This window comes from Panthera tigris, chromosome X, assembly GCF_018350195.1.
Source record: "Panthera tigris isolate Pti1 chromosome X, P.tigris_Pti1_mat1.1, whole genome shotgun sequence".
NCBI classification, from domain to species: Eukaryota; Metazoa; Chordata; class Mammalia; order Carnivora; family Felidae; genus Panthera; species Panthera tigris.
Window position 1 is genome coordinate 7,469,568 of NC_056677.1, and position 23,800 is coordinate 7,493,367.

General features: G+C 45.1%; 1 protein-coding gene across 1 annotated transcript in view; it reads right to left on the minus strand.

Annotated features, from left to right (window-relative positions):
* Positions 1 to 15,522, minus strand: part of MID1 (midline 1) — a 148,254-nt gene extending 132,732 nt beyond the window's left edge. Inside the window, exon 1 of the mRNA XM_007084803.3 lies at positions 15,289 to 15,522. The gene's annotated coding sequence lies outside the window, so the exon portion shown is untranslated. The remainder of the gene's footprint in view (positions 1 to 15,288) is intronic.
* Between the last annotated feature and the right edge of the window lie 8,278 nt (positions 15,523 to 23,800).

The following is a 23,800-nucleotide window of genomic DNA, read 5'->3' on the forward strand; positions in this document are numbered from 1 at the left end:
GGGCTCATATGGGTTTAATATTTCTTTCTCCAAAGCCTTTTCTCAACATAATCTACAAATCAATCCTTTCGGGCACCTTTTCAAGAGACTCCAGCATTTTCAAGTAGTTTTGAGTATTATTTGTCATACTATGAAACTAATACATTTGCAAATGTTATTCTATTATTTGGGGAGTCAGTCTGTATTTCAGCCCATTTGTTTCTTGGCAAATGTTCTTATTAAAACTCATACACTCCCAAGAGCCTTTGCTGTATTTAAGTGTCACTTGAGTTTAGTCTGCTGGGATCACAAGCGCATAGAAAAGAACAAAAACACTTCAGGACGCACCTTCATCTAGAAATAGCGATACCTCCAGGCAGTTTATAAATCTCTGTTCCTGAGAAAGAAAGGCTTCATTCTGCATTGGCTCCGCGATCGTGGGGGATTTGTATTACAATACAACTCAGTGGCGTAATGTACAGGCAGGGCCATAATAGCTGTGCATTAATGATAACTATTGTCCAAATTTTTGAGCACGCTGGAACACTCTGTATATTCTGTTACTAATCAAATGAGGGAAGGGTGACAAAAGTGGAATTTAAATTGTATAACTGATACAGTAATATTTAATTTCTACAGGAGGTTATAGTTTATTCTTTTCTCCGGTAATTTGTAATGTGTATATAAACATAAAATAACATTTTAATTCCAATATCAAGAATATACTACTTATAATACTTCAAACAATAATTATTTTTTAATTCCAATAGAAAAATACATTTATATTACCTATTACGATATAATAAATACAAAATATATTATTTTTACCCTGTAAATACAATGTAAGGTAAAAAATGTGGTATTTTACAGACTAAAATAGTTATTTTTACCATCTAAGTATAATTAAAATTTTAGAAACCGATTGTATTTTCTCTTGCCTGCTTTGGAGTTCTTTAAATGTCTTAAGACCTCAACCATTAGAGGGACGCCTGGGTGGCTCAGTAGATAAGTGACTCTTGATTTCGGGTCAGGTCAGTATCTCATGGTCCTGAGATGAAGACCTGAGTTGGGCTCCGTGCTGAGTGTGGACGCTGTTTATGATTTCTTTCTCTCTCTCTCTCTCTCTCTCTCTTTCTCTCTGTCTCTCAGGCTCTCTCCCTCTGTCCCTCTCCCTCACTTGCTCTCTATCAACCAATCAATCAATCCTCGACCATTATTCAGTGAAACAAGTTAAATCAGAAAAATATCCAAGATTGTGCCAATTCCTCTATAAAACTTTCTATGCACACACAGATATGCCTCATTTTATAAAGATATTTTATTCCTTATTCAATTTTAGATCTGGTCAAATAAGCATGATATCTAACATAAGGGATAAACTATCAATGTGAAGTAACATAAAACCGTGCTTTCATGAAGTTTTGTTGTTAATGGTGCGTGTTCAATTCGTACAAGCTCTTTAAGAAACAACAGCTGGTATCTTTCTCCATTAGCCACTAATCTTCACCCATAATGTACAGAAGCAAATGGAAAGACACTGGTGCTTATGGGAAGTGACCAGGCAGGCATGTACCCAAACCTACCTCATGGTAACGAGAGGCCCATCAAGTGCCCACAGCCCAGTGCGATAACCTGCAAGCTGACATTCTCCTTCTCATTTACCTAGACCAGTGATTCTCAAAGGGGGTGGTGGGGTATTTTGCTCCCAGGGGACATCTGACATGTCTGGAGACATTTTTGCTTGTCAGATCTTGGGCGGGTGCCGGGGTTGCTGCTGGCGTCTAGTGGGTAGAGGCCAGGGATGCCACTCAACACCCTACGACGCACAGAAGAGCCCCACAAAGAACCATCTAGCCGCAAATGTCAATAGCGCTGAGGCTGAGAAAACCCTGACCTGGAAGAATCTAGATCGGATGGCAGGGAACATTTAGGATGCAAGTCCCAACAGCCTGTGAAGATGTGTTTGCATACACATACCCCTCTGTACATAGATTGACAACGGGGCTAGATCGCGCCCCTAAATGTGTCTACACCCCAAAGTGAATAGGTGTCAAGTGTGGCTCTGCTATGTCTTGAGGAAGTATCCATTCTCTGTGTTTCTCAAAGCATAAATTGGAGGCCATTCTAATGTTGAAAGATCTATTTTATACAACACTGCTCCTTTATTGCTTATCAATATGTTAGCCAGGGCTCAAATGAAGACCCAGCAATCACAGGGAATTTTGACAATTCAGCCATGAACCACGATAGGCCCATTTGGGTGTGAGAATCTTACCTGGGAGGTACTGAATACATCTACATTATTAGATGTACATCTAATACATTAGATGATGAAATATTTCTTCACCTTTTAAAAACCAATACAAACGAGATACCACTGCACACCTACCAGAATGGCCAAAGTAAAAATACGAGCAACACCAATGCTGGGGGGAGGGGGGGGAGGGGCGGGGGGCGGGAATCACTGATGCATCGCCAGTGGGAACGTAAAATGGGTCCACCAGTCTGGAAAACCGTTTGGCGGTGTCTTACAAAATTGAACATGCACTCACCACATGACCCAGAAATCATACTCCTGGACATTTGTCCTCAAGAAATGGAAATTTATGGTCGCACAAAATCCTATACACCGATGCTCCTAACAAATTTATTTGTAATGGCCCCAAATTGGAACCAACCCGATATCCTTCAACAGGTGCATGGTTAAACTGTGGTGCATCTTTACCGTGGAATACTACCCAGTAATGAAAAATACCAAACTAATGATCCACACCACGACTTGGGTGAATCTTCGGAGAATTATGCTGATTAAAAACAAAATACCAGAATCAAGAGGTTATGTACCGTTTGATTACATTCATGTAATATTCTTGAAGTGACACAATTATGGAGATGGAGAACAGATTACTGGTTGCCAGGGACCAAGGATGGGGGGGGGCAGGGGTGGGTGAAGGGTACAGGGGACCTCCTTGTATATTGTTTTGCAACTTCCTAAGGATCTATAATTATTTCAAAATAGAAACATTCTTTAAAAACTCGATTTCTACACCAACAGAGCCCTGGGAGACAGGAGCATCCAAATGGCCGCATTCACAGTTACAGGGTTGGTCGTGGTTAGTTGTTCTCAGCTCTCAGTAATGGCGACCCTACGCACATCCAAAATACATTCTTTTCCAATTCTACCTTGTGTAGTTACTGCTCTGCTTAGTATTTTATTTTTGCGTGAAGGACATAAATACATAAACATGCATATAAGTGTCATTTCAGGGGCTCCTGGGTGGCTCAGTCGGTGGAACGTTCGACTTCGGCTCAGGTCATAATCTCACGGTTTGTTGGTCCGAGCCCCGCGTCGGGCTCTGTGCTGTCCAGCTCAGAGCCTGGAGCCCGCTTCGGATTCTGTGTCTCCCTCTCTCTCTACCCCTCCTCCACTCATGCTCTGTCTCTCTCTGTCTCAAAAATAAATAAACGCTAAAAAGAATTGTTTTTAATAAAATTAAATTAAGGGACCACTGTAAAGAACAAAACAGATGATGAAGAAATGCTTTCTTGGATTATGCCATACAACAAAGACTCTTTCCTTAACCAAACTTTAGTCAGACTCCCTCAGTCCTCCTCTTGACTAAGCCTCAACCCTGGCCTCATCCCTACTGGGCCTGCACAACCCAGTGTTAGCCAGAATCCTGCTAAGTCAGTTTAGAGAGAAGCCCCCATTCCTGGTATCTGGACATCCTGACCTGCCTTCAGGAAGATTCTGTTAAGTTGGTTGAATAAGAATTCTCCCACCCTGATGTCTCCTCTTAGTAAGTTTCCATCATGCCATAAATTTCTAGCTGTAGGAGGGGAATCGGATCTCTCTCCACTGTTGCTATCACGATAGTCCTGAGTAAAGTCTTCCTAATGGTTTTAACATGTGTCAGAATAATTTGTCCTTTAACACATGAAATCATGAGATGTGGCATTGTTTTAGCATATCAGGAGACCTTGTCCTACAAAGGTATACTTCTTAGCAACAAGTTACAGTTTTCTCACACTTTACAGGGATTATTTTTACAAATACATGAAATCTACATGCATTTGTGCACACACACACACACACATACACATGCACAGATATCTGCCTGAAGGGATGCCTTTAGAGGTTTACATCCATGTAGTACATAACTCCACTGGGTACGTGTGTGTATATACATGCCTCTGTGAGGGCGGGTGGGTATTCATTCACTCAGAAGCTAACAAGTGGAAATGTCCACAAAACCCAGACTTCCCTGAAACCTTAAGTTTGTTTCCAGAAAAAGAGAAGGTAACCTAACATCTCTTTAAAAAAAGTTTTTTAATGTTTCTTTTATTTTTAAGAGAGAGAGACAGAGCGGGAGCATGGGAGGGGCAGAGAGAGAGGGAGATACAGAATCCAAAGCAGACTCCAGGCTCTGAGCTGTCAGCACAGAGCCCGACGCGGGGCTCGAACCCACGGACCTTGAGATCATGACCTGAGCTGAAGTCAGACGCTTAACTGACTGAGCCACCCAGGCGCCCCGGTAACCTAATGTTTCTTATATGCCTGACATGTAACCAATACTCTAAGTGCTTTGTATTTCATTTTTCCTACATAGTTCTTCATTTAGTCGTTACATCAACCCTATGAAGTTGGTGATAATATTCCCATGTACAGGTTTGGAAAGCTTAAGGAATCCAGCCAAGGTCACGGAGCTAGCAAGCGGCACGCAAGGGTCCTCGCCCAAAGGTCTCTGAGACTATGCTTCCAAATCTATTGCCTGGAGTGATTCTCTTATCCAAATAGTAGTTTTATCACTGTCAAAATAATGCCAAACACCATTGTACACTAGACCTCGTGTTTTCAATTTTTTAAAAAAGATTGATGCCTTTGGGGTGCCTGGGTGGCTCAGTCGTTCAAGCGTCCGACTTCGCCTCAGGTCATGATCTCACAGTCCGTGGGTTTGAGCCCCACGTCGGGCTCTGTGCTGACGGCTCAGAGCCTGGAGCCCGCTTCGGATTCTGTGTCTCCCTCTCTCTCTGTCCCTCCCCCACTCATGCTCTCTCTCTCACTCTCTCTCTCTCTCTCTCAAATATAAACGAAAAGAAACATTTTTTTTAAAAAAGGAGGGAGGGGCACCTGAGTGGCTCAGTCGGTTGAGCAACCGACTCTTGATTTGGGCTCAGGTCATGATCTCAAGATCAAGCCTGCTTGGGATTCTCTCTCCCTCTCTCTCTGCCCCTCCCCTGCTTGCTCTTGCTCTCTCTCAAGATAAATAAATAAACTTAAAAAAAAAAAAGGAGGAGGTTAGCTCTGTGCACTGTTATGGAAAGATCTCCAGGATAAAGCAGTAGATAAAAGCGTGCAAACAGTGCATGTGAAAGGCCACTGCTTATGTAAGATGAGGGAACTCTAGTCACATCTGCCTACGACAACCAGAACATTTCCTCGGAGTCTGCCACCAATACCTAGAAATAGATATCACCATCAGGGATAAACAGCATCCTTCACAACTTTGGGCTGCGGAGGAGGGACGATGTTTATATACCAATTAGGGATTTCAGAAATCCCCTAAAGAAGTTTCTCTCCAAGATGCTAGTACTTAAATCGGCATAAGGATAAGACAGAAACTACAATGCTCCGAGCTGACAGTTTCAAACAGCGTTTGAAGCCCCCCCCCCCCCCCCCCCCCCGGATCACAGTTAGGACTTGCGCCTGGGCCAATTACTTTCATACTGTTTCTTTAAATGATCCGCAGCTAATCAGCAGTTTACCTGGTTACATACAATTCGGCTGGTTTGGTAGTGCTTCAAGGGGACGCTCGCTTCTCGGGTCTTCTGCATTCAGACAGGATTTGCAGAAGAGCTAACAACAAAGGGACTTAATTGGAAAACGAGCAAACGGTCGCGTTTTGAAGAGGAACCAGGAATCCATATTCTTGGGGGCTTTTGCCTGATTACATTTGTTAATAAGGAATGCCAAAAACATGTGCACCAAAAACCGTCCAAGGTCTTTTGGTAGCAAATTATACTTGTAAATGTGATGTAAGTTGATCACTGCAAGAACTCACACACTCTTTGAAGATCTGAGTTCATAAAGGTACGAAGGAATTAAGTGGTTCATTCCCCTAGTGATATAAAGTATTAAATGGCAGGGAAAAAAATGTGTTTGAAATCAACGGAGGAAATAATTCATTTTGAAAATTATCCCATAAAAATGTTAAATAGGAAAAACATGTTGGGCCAGTTTCTACCAGATAAATAAAGCAGAAATACGCAATGGGCAAACTTACGGATGATGGGCTGGGAAATGTCCCATCGAGCTCTTTGTTTTCTGTAATTTTTTTGTTATTCAACTATGGCTGTCTTAGGCACGGTAATCTATTCCATCCCCAAACGACAAAGAAAGGAAGACTAATTCTGATCAGCAGAAAACTGGCTGGCCTTTGGAACCTTGGAGAGGGCAATGGCTCCCGATCAAGGAGAAGTGAATGTCTTTGAAGACTGCATCTTAGATTGTTTTGTTAATACATAAAATCCTCCCTCTTTATCATGCAGAAGACTCATTTCAAAAGGAAAATGCAAGTCAATGAGGATTAGTTTGGCTTCTTGGAGGTCAGAACTAAATATACAAAACTAATAAAACCACGACGCTGAAATAAACAAGAATGTGCAATTGCTCATCTGTGGGAATGATGTAACGAATACTGACATAATTTCCAAGCAGAAAAGCAAAACTAGGTCAAAGCGTGTTGGCCTAACATAATAAGCATTTTTGCTCCCAGAATTTTACCATGTAGGCTGTGTCCGCAGGCATTAATGTCTTCTGTTATCAATGTTCGGGGCTGTCACAAACAATTCATGTCTTATCACTCTTTGTTAGTTAAACCAAAACAATGTTAAAAAATATTCCGAAAGTGTCTCATGTTCTTCTCCACTCAGAAATTTCTCTCGCTCAGTTATTAGGGCTTTTTTTTTTCCCTTCTTTCACTCAGAGCCATACCAGATCAGCAGCATCAATCTCTCTTCAGAAATCCTCTTTAAACACTGACCAATGAAAAAAGCCTCAACTGAGTCACTCGGTGAGTAGCCAATTTTTCCGTTCTGCTCTCCCATATGCTGACTAAAAGAACTCATACATTCTTCTTTCTATTTCTATTTCTCCATTTCATTTTCCTGCACTATTTCCACAAAGCACCTTGATTCACCTGGGAGAAAAAAAGGACTCGGTCACTCCTCAAACTTTCTCCCATGTAAACATAATCCTCCTAAGGTTTTACTCTCTGACAGGTTCACGCTTATTGAAAATCGGAGCAAAGAATATGTAGACAAAAGTAGTACAAAATCCAAAGAGAAGGCTACGTGGAGTTTGGATTTTTTGGAGTTTTGGAGTCTTGGATTTGGAGTTTTCAGATAGTATCTGCTCCCAAAGGGACTGCCGTCTCTCCTGACTCTTGACTCCCTAGAAACCATCAACCCGTTCGAAATGCCTTGGCATTTGTCAGCACATTAAATTAGAACTGGCCTGTGACCCCAAATATCCAAATGATGTCTTACTAGAAGGCATGCAGTACAGTCAAAAGAGCACAAGATGGGGAGTCTAGAAGACTCAGGTTCCAGAAGTAAACTTGCTCCTACCTTTGCCCCCTGATGGAGGGTAAAGCATTCCTCTGAGTGAAAATTTCAAGCCACAGACTCTCAACTTTTCACCAGTACTCTTTGTCTGAATTCCTAATGCATCGCCTAAATAAGTCGGTTTCTAATATTTGCCGACGCCTTCCACTTATATGTTTATCTGGTCGTTCACCCAGTTATTGGCAACCCAATCGGGCATTCAACAAGTTCCACTTGTCCACAAAGAGCTCCTTTCCTCTTAATCGTGTGGGGAAGACCACCGCAAAACACACACGACCGAAGCCACCCTCCGCAAGCTGACATATGACACATAACACGGTCTACTGCGTGGACCCTTTGAAAACGTATTAGTCCTGTTGTCTCCATAAACCGGTAAACGTCTCAGAAATTTCTATTTCATCATTTTAACCATAACTCTCAGACAGTCTGTCACACCCAGAAGCAGTGAAAATGCTTGGTCCAGCATATGTCTTGAATTTCATGGAGAAAATGTGGCCACCACATGCAGAAAAGACAGTAGAAGACTTCAGTCTTCTCTCAGAAACGTTCGCTCAGACGCTGAGTGACCTTGGGCAGGCCACTCACCTGGCAAAACAAACCAACCGCAGGGCGGCCAAAGGCCTAAAACACCAGGTTGGGCTCAACGAGAGCGAGCGGCAGATTCTATCTTGCTTTCGGGCTTTGAGCTACTGGAGGACGCATTCCATTTCTTAACCACTTGTGTAGCCCCATCATGGAAATGTAAGCTAAGCTACCTGCCATGTTCCAGGCTGTGTCCTCACCCAGAAGGCAACTGAATGGGATCCATGGTTAAGCAGCTGCAACACAGTTTCATTTTTCTCTAATGTCCATCTATTCGGCCCTTACTGTTCCCCCACCGAATGCCCTTTTTTTTCCTCTCGGAAACGCTCCCCGGAAAATGCTCTCTCCTGCTAAAATTCATCCAGCTTCCACCTACAAAATATTTAATGATTCTTCTTGTGTGCCAGGCACCGTGCCCCCTGTGGTTCCCTGGCTGCCATTCCCAAAGACCTCAGTGAGTCTTGAAGTTCGGGCAGGATGCTAAGAAGAGAACAAATGAAGAGGTCTGACCCACAGGCAGTCACATCAGCAAGTCCCATCTGCCAAAGGCGTGACCTCGCCCACAGATGTTGTCCCTGAAAGGGCAATCGTGAGTTTTGCAGCTCCAGGCTCTACCGCCTGCTTTTTCTCCAAGGAAAGGGTCGCCCTGAGGTTTGAAGGGCTAAGAGTCATGAGCTCTTAGCTCATCCATATTACTTCTCCCCCAACACCCGGTCGGGACCATTGTCTAGAGGAAATAGGAGTGTGGTTTGGAGGTGGGGCGGGACAGGGGGGAGGCTGGGCAATTATGGAAACTCAACTCACTGTATATTAGAATAGGGAGTCCCAGTAGGACCAAGAAGGTATCAGAAGGATGGAGAAAGAAAAGCGCGACTGGCGCAAACCTTTCCTATTTCAAACCTTGCCAAGACTGGCCCGTTACCAAAAGTATGGCAAATCTCTCTCCCTCTGTGCTCCATCCTGTGCAACATGGAGGCATGCCCTCAAAACTCAGAACTGAATCTGACATTAATCAGATTTTTAAGTTTGCTTATTTGAGAGAGAGAAAGAGAGAGAGAGAGACAGAGAGAGCCAGAGAGAGCCAGAGAGAGCCAGAGATACTGCGTATGAGGGGCAGAGAAAGACAGAGAGAATCCCAAGCAGGCTCCACACTCAGTGTGGAGCCCGATGCAGGGCTCGAACCCACAAACCATGAAATCATGACCTGAGCAGATACCAAGAGTAGATGCTTAACTGACTGAGCCACCCAGGCACCCCTTAGATTGGTTATTTTGTAAGATAGTGATGTTTAGGGGTGCCTGGGTGGCTCAGTCGGTTGAGCGTCTGACTTCTTCGTGAGTTGGAGCCCCACACCACACAGTGCCCGATTTAGATCCTCTGTCTCCCCCTTCCCTGCCCCTCCCCTGCACACGTTCTCTTGTGCTCTCTCTCTCAAAAATAAATAAACATTAAAAAAAAAAGATAGTGATGTTTAGAAATGGAATCATTTCTCACTGGAAAATGTTCTGGGTTTCAAACAACAGACCCTTAGAGCATAAAGTCTTCCAAGATTGGGGAGTACCTATGAGTTATTTTTCTCTATTGGTAAGATTTGATTAAATTACTATTTAAGAATTATGATAGGGGCACCTGGGTGGCTCCATCAGTTAAGCGTCCAAGTTCGGCTCAGGTCATGACCTCACGGTTTGTGGGTTCAAGCCCTGCGTCAGGCTCTGTGCTGACAGCTCAGAGCCTGGAGCCTGCTTTGGATTGTGTGTCTTCCTCTCTCTCTGCCCCTCCCCCACCTGCTCTCTTTCTCTCTCTCTCTCTCTCAAAAATAATAAATAAACATTTTAAAAATTAAAAAAAGAATTATGATACATTGATTTTAGCTAGGGATTCATAAACTTCTACAAATGGATATGTGGTTAAAAGTGAACTAAACTTCACAATTACAAATCATTTGTCAAGTCTCCCAAGTTCAAGAAGGGTTTGGCTACCATCAATTTATCAAGTGGATTCTTATCCATACAAATATAGTTGTTAATAAGCAGGCACTCTGCCCACGAGTAACTTACATTGTGCTACGGGAACGATAAAGTATATATCAGATCAAAGATTATTTGAGGACAGGGATCATATTAAAATCATGCCCGTAGCCCCAAAGTGGCCTGGCATATAAAAATCATTTAAACTAGCATAAATGGGGGCGCCTGGGTGGCTCAGTCAGCTGAGCGTCCTTTTTCGGCTCAGTTCATGATCTCGCTGTTCTTGAGTTTGAGCTCCCATCGGGCTCTGTGCTGACAGCTCAGAACCTGGAGCCTGCTTCGGATTCTGTGTCCCCCTCTCTCTCTTCCCCCTCCCCTGCTGGCACTCTGTGTCTCTGCCTCTCAAAAAAAAAATAAATATTAAAAAAAAACTATAAAGTAACGCAAATGAATGAACTACTGAATATGGTAATTCTGTAAGTACTCAGTAAGTGTCCTTGAATGATGTAAGAAATGAAGGAGAGACTTTGTCGTATGCTCATCATAAACAGTTAACCATATATAAAACTTAAGGGGCGCCTGGGGGGCTCAGTCAGTTAAGCGTCTGATTTCAGCTCAGGTCATGTTTTTCCAGTGCCTCAGTCTTCTGCCCTCTTTAACACTTTCTGTAGGCCATTAGCCATCCAAATCTGTGCCAATGGGACATTTTCCTCCGGGGAGGGGAGGGGGGAGGGAACCTTGTGGATCCAGAAGCCTCCCTAATGTTTTGTCCTTCCATTTAAAAACATTTCCAGAACATGCCAGATTAAAAAACCAGGCAAACAACCTTCTAGAACAAAACCCCTGAGATGAGTTTCATGTGCAATAAAAGGAGTTGATAATGAGCCAGAAAGGAGTGATGTTGATAGAACTGTCCCATATCTAAATGGAGATTAGATTCCCGTTTGACCTGGCTTTGTAGCCCTCTCTTTAATCACAGCGTATTTGATATTCTCTTCCTTGAATGAACTCATTTTCATCGTGGCTTTGGTCACAAGATTAAAGAATCGCTAACTAATTGTTCCAAGTAAGCAGAGCAATTCTCCCCGACTCCAATCCCGACTCCCAGCGGTGCCCACCGCCTGGCCTTCCATCGTAAGACACTTCAAGCCTGACCTCTGCAGGTGGAGAACGGAAATGCACAGGGCCCAAACGATTGTGGTCTTTCTTTTTAAAAGCCCACCGAGTTCTGAAAACACAAACGTTCACACTAGGTACGACAGGGATACTGATAGAATATGTTGGCCTCCCCTTTCATTTTAGAAGTTGCTCTTTTGAAAGTAGCAACCATTTGACTGCAAAGCATTTAAATTCCATCTGCAAATTAACTTTGTCCCGGCTAACCATTAATTCTTTCTGCCCATCGAGAAAAACCCAAATGCCTTAGATGAACTGAGATCCTGGAATCATGCGGGTTAAAAAATGTCCTGATCGGCCCCACCTTTCTCTAATCAAACAAATTGCTCTTTGTCCAGTGACCAAATCCCCCCTTTCCACCACCGTGCAGCCCAGGTTGCCATAGCTACCTTGGATGTCTATTTACCACACAAGGGATCAAAGCCAGGAGACATCCACACACGCACTTAGCCTTAAAACTTGCTGGAATGCCTGCGGATAACATGTGCCCACAAATTAAAGGATTTGCCCACAGCCTATGCGGTCCACAGCCGAGCAAACTACGAACGCACTTCATAATGAATGGCGAGGAAAAGCCACCGAGAAGTATTTCAAAACGACCCTATTTTAAATTCTGGTTAGTTACAGTATCTTCCTAGCTCAGTGTTGGGACAAATGAGAACAGAAATGCCTTTTACAGTTTTAGAGGCTTGACTTTCAAATGAAGGAAGCCATCAAACATAGTTGGATGCTGTAGGGGAGGCCTGTTTTAAGACCTATCGCTTCTAATTCCAAGCCTGGCACACACAGGTAGCCTGCCTTTCGGAGCGGGTAGGATTCCTCCCCAGAATTCTGCCTAATTTGCTGTGTCTCATTCTACGTCACTGTTCTCTGCCTTCATTCACCTCACCATTTGTTCAATGAGGATCAAACTGCCACCTCGTTCTCTCCTGGGGATGTGACAGAGAATAAATAGATCGCGTTGGTAAAGGACTTTCTAATCCTCAAAGGAAAGATGAATACAAAGACATTCATTATGAAACCAGATGTCCTTGGGCATTTTAATTCCAATCTGAAGAATGCATAACAGGCCGAGTCACAGCTTCCTTGTAATAGCACCAGGCTGGCCTTGCAAGAATTAGCAGCTGCTTAAAGCATTGGCTCACTACCTTGTTTTTCCCCTTCACACTCGTGTTAGTCTATCAGAAATAGAGCGCGCACCTTCTTCTCTTCGCGTGTTTTGGGAAGTCGTCAGGATATTAAAAACACAAAATACGTCTGGTAGGCAATTCCGTCTGGAGCAGCTGATTTTTTTTTTTTTTTCCTAGCTCGAGAAAGAATTATTTGTCCTTCTCACGTGCGGGGACAATGAGTGGTGCGCTCTTTAGGGAGGGTATCGGGCCGTTGCAGGAATGCCAGAGGGAAACCTGTTGTTTTTGGCCGGCCTTCTACAACAGGTGGCCAGGCCTTTCCTTTTGCCTGGGAACATGGCAAATTCCTTCTCAAGGAAGTTTGAGGAGAGTGTCCCATTTAGGACCAGAGTGCAGAGAAAGATTGGCACACACTTTAAAATTACTTCCTGATAAAGGCAAATCAGGTTCACACTTCTCGTCTGTCCTAATTCGGCGTGACCTTAGGAACCCTCAAATAATATTATCCTTCTATGCGTTTTTTTTTTCTGCCACCCTGGCAGAAAGTTAAACCCCCCCTCTGAATCTCATCGCAGGGCAAGCAGCTTTCTAATTCTGCTGGCCCTGTCTGCCTACCCGCTATGGCTCGTACGTGGCAGGGGTCTCCTGGCTGCCGCACCATTGTTCAGCACTGTGCAGCCCTAGGGACGGATCACTCCTCAGCGAAGAGATTGGATTTCATTGCAGAGCGGATGACACAGGGACCTGTTTGATAGTGAACGCTGCAAATCCGGCTGAGGCTGCCGGGCTGGGATGGCAAATTGGCCGGTGGGTGCGATTCACCCTGCCTGGTCGCGGCAGTTTGGCCCGAGAGAAACTCAGATCAAGACAGGATTAATCCACACCAAGAACTCCACCACTCATCCCCTCCACATTGTTGTTCTAGCTGCCGTGGAACAATGTGTTCGATTCTTGAAAGGCTGGACTGCCCCGATTCTTTGGGTGAGCAATGACCCTCCCTCTCTCTCCCCCTTCCTCCCACCCCCGCGGCATCCCACCCTCTTTTCGAGTACTGAACAGGCCAAAACATCATTAGGCACACAGAGTCTCGAGATTCGAAAGTCGTTCGCTCACTAAATAACGAAGGAGCCATCACATGTGTACCCTTAGAACTTCAAAACCGGGCTGAATTCCAGTTCGCGCGAATGCCACGGCAAGCCAGGCATGGGGAAGATCATGCCAAGCCGGACAGCCTGCCTTTGGCATCGGGCACAGGGAGTGCCACCGTTCCACAGGGATCGTGTGGGAACAGGGATTCTGAAAACTGAGCTCAGACACCACCAAGGAGAGGACAGGTGGCCGTGCCCGGGATCAAATGACTTCTTTGTTCCAGCTGAGGACCTTTGTCAAAAATGTTTTGCGTTCCTCTTTCTCCTTTTAAATCCTTCCCATTTGGGCTTCTCGCTCCTTCCCCCCATCCCATCCGACGGCTCGACATAAAAAGAATGGGATCAGTTGTGGGTTTGCAGAACTAAAAGAAACCGAGCCTCGGCCCCACGATCTCCATCCAGCAAGGCAAGGGCAGTTCACTGAAAACACACGGCACTTGCTGATCTAAACGTGCTTCCCTGCATTCACAGAAACTTGCCAAGCACGCTGGCTTAGGGGGCGAGCGGCAGAGGGTCTCTGCGCTCGACCAGTGGGGGCTCTGCACCTCCTCCCGAGGCTGCAGGAAACGGACGGAAAGTTCTAAACCCCTCGCCCTGGCCCCCAAAGGGAAAGTTTTGCTTCCTATGCAAATCACTTCCCCCAAAGCTGTCGGAGTGGAGGGTGCTGAACTCATCTAGAAAAAGATGTGAAGAGCTTTTCTGGCGGTAATACAGATGCTAACTCTTCCTACCCAGATTTACTGAGAGCTGGCAAAAGCAATTTACACTCCTCTGGTCAATTTTCTGCCGTTGCCAGCCTACCGGCATGTTTTTCCAATCTTGTCTTCCCTTCCTAGGAGCAGTGATCTTGATATTTCTATATTGACATAAGAGTCTTCCATAACTTGGAGTAAGTTGCAAATTGCACCTTTTCTTGGCTTCATACACCCACTTTTTCCTTTTCCTTTCTTAATGGCAAAGCCATAAACCTCTGCCTGGGCTGATAAGGAATGTTATCACTCTACCCCGAAGCCACGGAAGAGGCTGTCGGTTTAGAATTCCTTTCAGAGACTCATTTAAGTAATCCCAAGCCTTTCCCAGCTCACCGCGTCAGGGTTGTCTTCTTACGGCCAGAAGCAACACAGTTTCACAACTGCTGGAACAGAAAAATAAATCTGCATTTTTCTGGAAGGGCCGGCCGTCTGGGCTCATTTCGGGCTGGTTCCGCCTTCTCAGCCACAAACACAGTGAAGTGCTCAGAATGGGAAGCCAAAATGAGATAAGACGCCCCGTGTAATTCTTTTTCAGGATATTCAGTTATCTTTATTCTAACCCAAAGCACAGGATAGAAGCTTCAAAAAAAGCTCGAGAAAGACCCCGCACGACACAGCCCGGCGACTGCAAACTGGAATTGATTTACATATTCGACAAACCGCTTTTCAGCCCTTTACAATGACTGGCTGACATCACCGATCACCATTAGAGGCAAAGCGGGGCGGGGAGGGGGGGGTGGAAAGCCGGGGGGGGGGCCCTCAGGAAATCGGCTCCTTCGGTTCCCTCAGGAAAACGCAGCCCCGACTTTCCGCCAATGGATGGACGTGGACAGCATGTGCTAATCCAGAAGGCTCGCCGGAGTACCATCGCGGGGGGCCCAGGCTGCGCCCTCCCGCCCCACCGGCCCGTAGAGCCCCCGGAGCTTACCTGCCTCATGTTTAGAATTCCATGACCCATCCGGCAGGGAGCGAGCTGCCTCGAAGCCCACGCCGCGGTCTTCGGAGGGGAAACACCAAACCCAACAGAAGCCCGCAAGACAAAAGCAACTCAGGGAGACCCACAGGCAGCAAAGAGCACGTTTTCTTCCTTTTTCTTTGATCTGTTGCTACACGCACTCTGCCCAAGACAATGTCAAGTTTCTCAAGCTTTCCTTCCCCAGCCTATGAAAAGTCGGGCTCAGGGCAGCAAGGACCGCCTGGCTCCTATTTCAAATCGGGGCTCCGAGCCGTCGTAGGCGGCTGGCTTGGGCCCCGGAGGAGCCCCGCCAATCAGGAGGAAGGGGTGGGTCCTGGGAGCCCGAAAGGCCGCCTCCGCGAGGATTAGCGAGCTTTCGGGATTTAAATGGCTGGAAGCCGCTGGAAACGGTGCGAAAGCTCCCAACGTGAAGCCTGAGTGCTGTTCGTATCTCGCTGCCCCGGGTCCGCTCGAAGCGTAACTGACTAGCTTCGACCCTAAGGCCCGGAAAGTGACCCAACCGTGTTTAGAAAAGGGCATCTGGCACCGAAGCCCTACTTGGGCGGAGACGCTGGGGAGGAAACCAAATGGTTTGTGCGGAACACCTTCACTGACGGGAGCACTCGGGGGAGGACGGTGCCACCCACCTCATTTCCATATAGACGAACTGGAGATCCAGCCCAAAACACCCAAACCGAAACGGGAAGGTGCACGCAAATCTGTTGAAAAGCGGCAAGGGAACAAGAATCGTTATCTGTTGGGAGCCCGAGGCATAACTGCTCAGAATACTGTTATTCGAAAAATAAACGCTGATGTGTCCTTAAGAAGAAAATGACTAAAGGAAGCCTATCTCCCTTTCTCTAGGGTTCGCCTTCCCCACAGGGTTGAATGTGGTGAACTTATGAACAGGGCCTAGCTGGCCATCAGCTCAGTAGGATGGGAGGAAAGCTGGCTGGCTTCTGGTAAACTTAAACCCGGACTGAAAAAGAATTCCCGAAGTTCGCTTTCTAAACTTCACATAAACAGGAACTTTATTCAACTCTCAGCCAGCATGATTTCAAGGCAAATCGACCTTTGGATTTCAAAAAAGTGCACGTCGAGCAAAGACTACTTTCTGTGGCACCAGTGGCGTCTTTTTTTTCCCCCCCAAAGAGTGGCCAAAATGATTCTTTTGTGAGAATGATTCCATAAGTATTTTTAAATTTTTGTATAACAGGTTAGCAGGTAACCAACGGGCAGTTTCAAAACTGTCATCTGCGTACCCAGTTCTATGAAAACTCAGCAGCCCAGTATCTGCTGGCCAGGAGGTCCATAACCCCACCCCAGCCCCCCACCTCGGTAGGCCAAGGGCCCGCCTAGTGACACAGGCTGGCTTTAGTCCACTTGTCCTTGCTTCGGAGCCCTTCAGTTACGACGCAGCCCAACCTCAGCGCTACTCACTTGGGGTCAGATCATTCTCCGCGGTGGGTGCCGTGCTGGCCGTTGTGGGATGTTGAACAGCGCCGGGGTCTAGGCCCCCTAGACGCCAGTAGCATTCTCATGACAATCAATAATAATCATGCGGGGGGGGGGGGACGTAAAATCATGCCAGATTGAGAAGCATTGATGTACCAGCTCTGAGATATTGGTTCTCAAGCCAGAGCGCGCAAGGAAACTTCTGGGGAGATTGCTAAAAATGCAAATCCCAAAGGCCCTGCTCCTGTTCTAAGGGAATCTGATCAATTGCTTTGAGGAGGAGCCTGAGAATAGCATTTCTGACGCACAAAGGACTCCGATTTGCTTTGAGATGTACTGTACGTATCCCTGCCCTAGGTATGCCCTCAGCCCCAGGACATAGGGAGCGACCCCCAGCTGCTGCCATTAAATATCACTCGAGTTAAATCCCAAGGCGCACCTAATTTATCACCTTCAACAAAAGCTTCTCACAACTGCATGTGCCTTCTGCGGTCATCATCTCAAAGGTACATATGAGCTGGAATTTCCTCTCACCATCACCGTGCCCTTTCAAAGTTTCATCCATCTTTCTTCTCCTTTACCCACTCCCCTACCATCGTACACGGTCAGATGTCACCACTTTCTGTTGCTTCCCCAGAATGCCCCAAGACGAAGTCATCCCTTCCCTCCTCTATGCTCATAAAGCAGTTTATAGACACCCAGTGGTGTGCTGGCAAATGTTTGACAACCAGCTCTCCAAAATTTAAAAAAAAAAAAAAAAAAAAAAAAAAAAAAAGGCAAGATTTGTAGTCGCATTTGCCAATTTCCGCGGTGTAAGAACTCGCTCCTTTCCCACCACCAGGACACTGAACAGAGTTAGAAAGGGTGGCGCCGAATCGGCGCTGTGGTCATACACTCTCGTCTCTCTCGTATTAAACTATGCCACGCCGGAGGGTAAGAATGGCGTTCTATTCGTCTCTGTAACCCCAGCCACTTGCAACGTACCCGTTGTGCAGTAGGTGGGCAACCGACATGCATGGGGACAAAACGCAATGCAATGTGCAGCTCAGACCGGAGTGCATGATGAGAGACCAGCCTTCTGAAACAGAACCTCGGATTCCCGGGTGTATTTGGGAGACACTATATTTTTTATGTTTTTATATGAAGGCATCTCACACGTTTGCATCCACATCTTTACACCATTCGATCAGCTGTAGATTGCAAAGATCTCCAGGAGGAATATAGACAGTAGCCCCTGGGAAGTACAGGAAAGGTAAGAGATGCGGTAATTGATGACGGTTATTTCTACCATCTTCTCCTTATGCACTAAGACAGGAATGCTAACGGTGGTGTCATTAGCAAACACCACTTGCGACTGCCTCCTGTCGGCCAAGCATTTCGCCAGCTTCTTCACCGACGTGCGCCGTTTAATGTCCGCCAAAATACCACAAAGTAGACATCACCGTCGTCAGGCTAAGAATGAGCAGACAAGATCATGGAGGCAAAGTAAATAGCCCAAGATCGTATTGTTATAAATCGCTGTACCAGGAATCAAGTGTTTGGGATTAGAATTTTTCTGCTTTTCGTTGTAAGACATGCTGTCTCCGGAAGTGTTCGGAAGCTGCCTAAAGAAAGTGGACGGTGTGAAAAATGAAGTCTCCTTCATTTATAAATACGCCAATATAATTTTTAAAAACTTCCAATGAAATAAATGGCCCCTTGGGGGTCGCCCATCGAGCGAACATTAGGTCCGCTCATCGGAAACGGTGTAGGCAAGTCAAGCGAAACAAGGAAAGAAACTTGCTTCACCAAAGGAGAGGATGTCCCCTTCCCCAGTGTGTGATTAACAGCGTTTGCCGATGACAGCTGAAGGGATGTTGTAGTCTTAACGGAGCCTAGATGACAGTCCTGCGTGGTTATGTGCGGGTCTGGTGATAAACAGACCTGCACAGCAAATGGAACAGGTGCCTGGACAGGTGGCCCTGGGCAGGCCCTCCTGGCCATGGATGGATATTAGCATGGCACCTGACAAGTGTGCCACCTCTTTCTGGATTCTATTAGGGTCAAAGCATATGGGATTAGCACTTGTGTGCATAAATAATGGTTGACCGTCAGTAACGTCGTGTGGTTTATTGAAATATGTGTCAGGACACGACATTAAAAGTCAGTGAAAACCAAGCTGAAATGGCCTAATCGGCCACTTGGAAAGCGTGCTTGGTGCAAGTGAAGTCTTTGGGGTCTATGGAAAGAGTGTACTTATTCTCCTGCAGAGGATCCAGGAAGCCAGTTGCTTTATACTGTATATATGTATACATATATAAATATATATATATTGAGGAATACTGTATTCGAGGTAATTCGTGAAGTTGCTTTAAGTGGACAACAACACAGGTCCCTGCTTAGAAAAAAAAAAGGAAGGGGCGCCCCGGTGGCCCAGTCGGTTGAGCGTGCGACTTCGGCTCAGGTCATGATCTCGCAGTTTGTGGGTTCGAGCCCCGCGTCGGGCTCTGTGCTGACAGCTCAGGGCCTGGAGCCCGCTTTGGGTTCTGTGTCTCCCTCTCTCTCTACCCCTTGCCCACTCACACCCTGTCTCTCTCTGTCTCTCGCAAAAATAAACATTAAAAAACAAAAAAATTTAGAAAAAAAGGAAAATCCCACCTATCATTCATTCTTACTGCATGTCACCAAAAAGCAAGTTTCTACTCGCTGAGTGCGGGCGTTCATGAAGTGCATTTCTTTCAGTTGGTTGATGGAAGCACTGAGAGATACCAGAAGCACGGGGGGTAATTTGGAGTTCATTTTTGGTGTTAATGTGGCCAGTAAACTGGCTGATGGACTTCGAGCAGACGAACTGACATCTTTAAGTCCAGATTTTTCAGGGGGCAGTTGGGCATATTATGGGCTGAATGTTTGTGTCCTCCCACAATGCTTATGTTGAAATCCTAACCCCTAATGGACCAAGACAGATAAAATCATAAATGGGAAAGGTTTTTTGTTAACTATTGCTTGTATGAATGTTTTGGATGACAGACACTGGAAAGAAGGAAAGAAATCTGTGAATCCAAAAACGGAAGGAATAGACACCCTGTGAGAAACGGTTTCGGAGAACGGAGCCTAAGGACAGACCTGCAGACAGGACAGAGCTGACTAACTGGTCAGGGTTTTCAATGCACTGAACTTGCTATTTCCTCACTTGAAAACTAAGGACGTGAAACAAATCATGCTATTTAAAATTTTAATCATAACTTACTACGTACTAATTCTCTGCGTTTAGGGGTGCCTAGGTTAAGCATCCGACTCTTGAGTTAGGCTCACGTCATGATCTCACGGTTCATGAGTTCGATCCCCATGTTGGGCTCTGTGCTGACAGTGTGGAGCCTGCTTGGGATTCTCTCTCTCCCTCTCTCTCTCTGCCCCTCCCCCATGCACATGCATGTGCACTCTCTCTCTCTCTCTCTTTCAAAATAAATACATAAACATTTAAAAAATAATAATAATTCTCTGCTTTTAGAGGTGAAACATTCTGACATTTCCTAGTTTTTGTTGATGAACTAAATAGGGCTGATCCCTCATTATTTTCCTCTTAGTAATCTGGTAAAGCTTAATGCATGAACTTGGCAATGGTTTTTATATACTCCTCCCGCTGTCAAATATTCTCTACACTCCCAATTAAACCTTCTGCTTCATGTCAACGCAATAATATCCTACTTCCCCAAAAGTAATTCTTCAGCTTCCAAGTCATCTGCTTTTTTGCTCCAGTTTTGCGCCTAGATTTGCAAGGAGAAAGTTATTACAATGATTTATTTATTTTTTTTTTTACTTGCCTTATTAACCCCTTTCCTAGGTTCTGAGGTCGGTAAGGCCTGCGTCAGTCAGGGTTCTCCAGAGAAATAGAACCAGTAGGATATATAATGTACATCTTGGGATTTATTTCAAGGACTTGGCCTGTGTGACTATGAGCACTGATAAGTTTGACATCCATAGGGCAGGCTGGCAGGAGCTCATCCTACAGTTTTGAGGCCAACTTTCTTCTTCCTCAGGGAAACCTCAGGTTTGCTCTTAAGGCCTTTGACTGATCGGACGAGGGCCCCCCACATTCTCAAAGATCGTCTCCTTTACTTAGAGTCGACTGATTGTGGCTGTCGGCCACATCTGCAAATGCCTTCAAAGCAACCCCGAGATCACAGTTTGATTGAATAACTGCTGACTACAGCCTAGCCAATGGACCGTTGTATATCCCTGATAACAACAAGCACACAGTATATGGTCAATTAGTTAAGAAATGTTTACTGAATCGCTGCAACTAACGATAATTGCAAAACCTCCATCAGTAGAAGGCTCTCTTCTTTATAAATAACGAAATTTTGCTAATAGACTTATCGTGTGCTTCTCAACCACAACACTGGAAGGGAGGAGCTCTAAAATGTTGAAATAAAATGATTTCCAACTGATCATTCTATCCCAAGTCAGACTATTCATCAAATGTCAGGACCGAATGCCGCTACTTTCATAGAAAGACGCCAACATGTTGCATCCCTTCTACTCTTTCTTTGGAATCTACTCAAAGATGTGTTTTAGCAAAAGGAGGGAATTAAACCAGGGAAGATATGGCAACGGGTCTCAGAAGCAGAGAAACCAACATGAAGAGAAGTGAAGACGATAGTTGGGGCGGTCTTAGAAAGCCCCTGTCTGAGCTATAGCAGGATGATGGAGAACTCCCGGACAGAGGTCTCCGGGGGGCTGGGGGGATGATACTGATGGATCACATTTGAGGATGAACAGGTGCACATAGATATAAGCAAAAGGTGGCACTATCATTAATTCCAGGAAGAGCAAAAGAATGCCCATAGAAGGAAGCACAGTCCTAAAACACTCCTGAAATCAGGAGTGATCTCTGATACAGAGACCGAGGCAGAGGCTACTGGCAGCCAATCCAATACCCAGCTTCCCCTTGTTTCTTTCCAACAGAGCTTCAATGTATTTGGTGGCAGAAATGTGCCCGACCAAAGAACATTTACCCGTCTCCCTTGCAGGTGTGGCTGGTGATGTACAACTATATGGCCAATGGAATTTTCATAGAAGCTGCTGTGGAAGGCTTCTGGGAAAGCTCTTAAAAGAGATGCACGGTTTGCCCTTCGCGGTTCCCAATTTCCCTACCGGGAATATGGATGCGATATCTGAGGGGCTGGGGCCATTCTGGAACCATGAGAGGGATGGAACAAGTGGTAAAGCTGGAAAATAGTAAAGGCAGAAGGGTCCTGGATTCCTGAGGACATCTTAGAGTCTCTGAATGAGCCCTGAACTCCATGTTCTGTGAGAAAAATAAATTGCTGGGGTGCCTGAGCGGCTCAGTCAGTTAAGCATCTGACTCTTGATTTCGGCTCGGGTCATGATCTTATGGTTTGTGGGATCGAGCCCCGCATCGGGTTCTGTGCTGACTGCACCTGGGCAGAGCCTGCCTGGGATTCTCTCTCTCTCTCTCTCTCTCTCTCTCTCTCCCTCTCTGCTCCCTGCTCTCTCTCTCTTAAAATAAACAAGCAATTTAAGAACAAAGAAAAATATGGGGCACCCGGGGGGCTCAGTCAGTTGAGCGTCCGACTTGGGCTCAGGTCATGATCTCGAGGTTCGTGAGTTGAGTCCCACATCAGCCTCTCTGCTGTCAGTCCGGGGCCCGCTTCAGATCCTCTGCCCCCCCCCCCTCTGCCCCTCCCCCACTCATGCTCACTCTCTCTCTCTCTCTCTCTCTCAAAGATAAATAAGCATTAAAAAATAAAGAAAAAGAAAAAGAAATTGCTAATTCTTTCTGATCCTATGCGGGATGTTAAAGATACGGTCTAAAATTCATAAACCAAGAAACAGCAATAAAAGCATGTTACAGGAAATATGAAAGTACATATCAGAGGAAATCTTTATGAGTTGAAAGCGATTGCTCCCAGAATGGAGTGGTGGTTTTCATTACAAGTCGTTCATATATTTGTACTTTGAACATGGATTACTTTGATACAAATTAAAAATAATTAAAAATAAACAAGAAGATACTCCACGGTGATTAAATCAATTTCTCGGCCCTTGAACTCACTTCCTGTATCAGCAGTGTGTTATGATTATCTGGCCCATAGTTAACCAAAGAGTCAGGGTAGAGCATTCGAGAAGTTACGTGCCTGATGGCGCATTTTGAACCTCAAGGGCAATGTCACCATGTCACGCACATATGATCTGATTGGCATTTCCTCTTTCCCCTACCACAGATTTAATTTGCTCAGAGTTTATGACTGATTTGCCATGTAGGGTGGGAAATACGCATATTAAGACAGCCTTGATCCAAACTGCTTTAGACTAACATTCTTTCAGAATCAAGGCAACCCTGATGCCTTAATAATTGGTTAGACTAATTTAAAACAACAACAACAATTTTTCTTTTTATTCCTAACTGGCATCATCCTTGATTTAAATTCATTTTTAAAAACTGGGTTTAAGTATGGCAGGAAATAACTGGTTACTGTTCTTTATATTATTACCACGTTACTTCTTATTCTTTTCTCTCTCTCATTTTTCTTGCATAAGAAACGGGTTAGTCTCTCAAACCTTTAATATTTTAATACTCAAAGCTGATTTTTAAATTAGCCTTAGAGATGAAAAACAACATTCACTTATGTGACTCAGATCTCAGTTTTTATATGTGAGGAACAAACAAATCAGGCTGGTTCTTTGATAATCACATGGACAGAAGGTGAATAGAAATTTTAATCAAAAGAAGCTTTGAACAGGATTTGCGCTCCTTGCTTGTAAAAAGACAATGCTTTATCCTTTAGATTGACACTTCTCAAATGCACAGAAAGACTGCAGGCATGGCTGTATTTTTCTCCCCCTGATTGGCAGAAACCCTCTCCCACTCCACACATAATATCTATACTTGGATTCAAGATGGCGGAAAAGATAAAAGCTACTTCAGAATCATGGTTTACATGTCTCTTTCCTCTGCTAGACACAAATGAGGGTGTTTTTCTGCTCTCTTTTCATAGCCAAGAAAATAATAGTTGCTCTCATTTCC